Source organism: Dendropsophus ebraccatus, chromosome 4 (genome assembly GCF_027789765.1).
Source record: "Dendropsophus ebraccatus isolate aDenEbr1 chromosome 4, aDenEbr1.pat, whole genome shotgun sequence".
Lineage (NCBI taxonomy): Eukaryota > Metazoa > Chordata > Amphibia > Anura > Hylidae > Dendropsophus > Dendropsophus ebraccatus.
The window spans coordinates 94,981,936-94,985,348 of NC_091457.1; the positions used below are offsets into that span (position 1 = coordinate 94,981,936).

The following is a 3,413-nucleotide window of genomic DNA, read 5'->3' on the forward strand; positions in this document are numbered from 1 at the left end:
CAGCCTTTTCAGTCTCATTCATGCCGTTGGACCCCGGAAGTAAGGAAGAAGATGAAGACGCGGACGAGTTGATAGGGATCGCGGCCGGCGGGATTTTTTTTAATGGCGATCAACTTAGGAGGTATGGTGAGCATGGGATCTGTGTCTTTTAGTGTTTTTTTTTTTTTATTTGCTAACGCCGGAGTTGTCCTTTAATTGCCCGGGGGAAAGTGCGGCTCCTCTCTGTGCAGTGGCGGCGGGAGAAGGCAATGTGCATCACCCACCTTTCACTTCCACGAGAGACAGCATGATGTTCCAGGAACATCATATTGCAAGAACTCATGACATTTCATGACATTCCCGAAATGTCATTTTGCAGCATGGGGTTAGCAACACATTTTTTGTGCAGTTTTTCTAGTGTGTTTCTAAGGCAGCATTCACACATTCAGTGATTTTTTTAGGTCCCCCCCTAAAGGTCCGCTATTTTTATTCCCTGATCTGTGAAATATGGTCCATAATTGCATCCATATCTGCATCCACATCAGCAAAAGTTAAACTGGTAAAAAATAAAAATAACTAGTTTTCTTAGATTTGATCAGATTTTTTCATGGACCTCATGAATATGACATTTTCAAAAAACACGGCTCCTCTAAACTTTTATTGGTAATCCATACCACAATCACAACCCGCACTAGGACATGTCCTGTTTTTTTTGCCATACGGATTGCTAATCCATAATAGAACAGACTATATGAATCACGGACAACTTTGAGGGACATACATTTTCACCTTAAACTATGGAGGTCTACGGAAAAAAATGCACCTAGACCAAACTGCATTATATTAAAAAAATGTACTGAATTTTTATGGGCATTATTTTCATAGATTTTTTTTTCTGTTGTTAGAAAAATACCATCTGTGAAACCACTTCTCAGGAGACTTTAAAGTGAATGTACCATTAGGTACATTGCTTTGTTTTTTTTGTTTTTTTTTACCTTAATGGATGGGCGGCGGCACAGGGACCTCGCCAACGGCAATCCACTGCAGATCTGTTAAGGTAAAAAACCCAAAGCAATGTACCTGATGGTACATTCACTTTAAGGTCAATTAAAAGATTTTTACAATGATCAAAAATCACAGATGGCTGGGAATAGGCCAAGAGAAGAACAAAGTTTCCGAGGACTGCACCCAGCTTTCCCAGGGAGCGAAGATCAAAGGAAACCATCTGACAAGCTTACAGAGTGTAATGAAGCGCTTTAAATTTGCTCATCTCTACTTTCTATGATCATGGTAATATTGTAAGCCCTTGTGGGCAGGGTTCTCTCTCTCTATGCTCCAGTCTGTCATTTACTTTAGTCATGTAGTTTTTTTTTCTTAGTTTTATGTTACACTCTATATGGGTAAATTCTGTATGTTAACCTGTAATTTGTATAACACTCTGGAATCAAGGGCATTTCAAAAATAAATAGTAAAAAAAAAATAATATATATATATATATATATATATATATCCATTAATAAAAACATAGTGTTGCATTGGCCGGGAATCGAACCCGGGCCTCCCGCGTGGCAGGCGAGAATTCTACCACTGAACCACCAATGCTCCAGCTGTGCTTTTATTCTGGAACAGCCGAGGAATTTCTGAGCTGTTCGTCGGACATTCCCCTCCAGCAGATTCCAGGACTGCAAAAAGGGGAGGGAGCTCCTCTGGTACTATGTCTATCACCACAAAGCTTGAACGTCTTTGGTAATATTTTGCAGATGTTTACAGAAGTCACAGATGTAATGATCTGCAGAATAATATGTGACTATATCAACAAGTATCTGTCAGGATATTGAAAGAAAATAGCAGTAGTCTGCTGCTAGAGGTCATTGGTTTAATAATTTGTAGAATATAGAATGCATCTGGCAAGAGGTAAATCAGGCAGAGCAATGTTCTGCAGAGGTCAATGATGTAAAAAGCTGCTAAATGTATCATGTAGAAGTAGAGTGGTCAGAGCAATGTTTTTCTCTTCAGAGGTTAGTGCGATGATCTGCAGAATACAGAACTATGTATCTAACAGAAGGTAGAGGGAAGAGAGTATTCTGCAGATGCCTACAGAGGTCAGTGTTCTAACAATTTGTAAAGTATATAGTTATGCATCTGTCAAGGCAGAGAAGATAATAATGTTTTGTAGATTTGAAGAGAAGTCAGAATATATCACAATGTATCTGTCAGGAAGGTGTCAGAGGTGTGATAATCTGCAGAAAATATAGTTATGTATTTGTCAATGACTAGAGGAGACAGAGCAATGTTCTGTTGATCCTGAGAGTGTAGATGTGTGTAATAATAATCAGAATATATCAATATGTATTAGAAAGTAGAGGGGGCAGAGCAATGTTCTGCAGATGCAGTTGTGTAATAGTTTTCAGAATATATCATTCTGTATCTGTTAGGGGCAGAGAAGACACAGCAGATCTCAAGGGAAATTCAGTAGTGTAACAATCAGAATATATCACTATGTATCTTTCCTGAAGTAGGCAGAGAGTGCAGAGCAATGTTCTGCAGATCTCTGTAGAGGTCATGGTTGAAATTTGAATAGATAACCCGCAGGTAACCAGGAGGTAACAAGATTCTGTTGTGGAAATACCAAACACAGCAGATTTGACATAATTTATATGTAATTACAGAAAACTACCCCCATATCTGAATGCAATACAATGTTAAGGGCGGTCAGTGTTGTAATGATCTGCAGAATATATTACACTGTGTGTGTAAGCTACAGTATATAGAGAAGCCCATAAATTGCAGGCCCTGAGATCCAGGAATCAGTAGAAACAGCGGCGATCTGTGTGAGATTCTGGGCATCAGGGAGTCGCTGGAGGAACCTGGGATGTGGGATGTGGGAATCTTTGGATGACTGTGGAATACAGCACCATATTATGTGAGATGGTCACATAGAACTAGTATGTCACCAAGTGGACAAAGAGAGGTACTGCGCTTACGTAGGGTAACCACAGTCTTTCAGCAAACAAATATTTTAAGGAAATAGATTTCTTAACTATTGCTGTCTTATTTCAATTTTCTGCACAACCTGCTCAATAAAACCTTATCGCATTGTTTGTTACAGTTAGATATCTAAAACTAGTATATGTTAATTTTATATTAGTGTAATTTGGTTATCTGTAACTGTATCACATCCTAGTGTCAGTCGGACTGTGGGTCTAAGGACCTAAATAAATAGCGTGATAGAGATGCACAGACATGTGCTCAAATTATTCTAAAACGGGAAGACTCAGCCCATGACAACTTATGACCACCCAGACAGGAAGATTAGTGGACGCTGGGCAATCTGAAGTATTAGAGCCCTGAAAAGTATACAAGAAAACTCAATGAGGCTGATTTATCATAATAGTCTCAGTCAGTCGCTTGTTTCATTTTACCAGAGCAATGTG

At 39.1% G+C, this 3,413-nt stretch overlaps 1 non-coding gene across 1 annotated transcript; it reads right to left on the minus strand.

The window, feature by feature from the left end:
• Window positions 1–1,510: 1,510 nt before the first annotated feature.
• TRNAG-GCC (transfer RNA glycine (anticodon GCC)) lies at window positions 1,511–1,581 on the minus strand. The gene has a single exon. It is a non-coding gene; the product is annotated as a tRNA-Gly (tRNA).
• Between the last annotated feature and the right edge of the window lie 1,832 nt (window positions 1,582–3,413).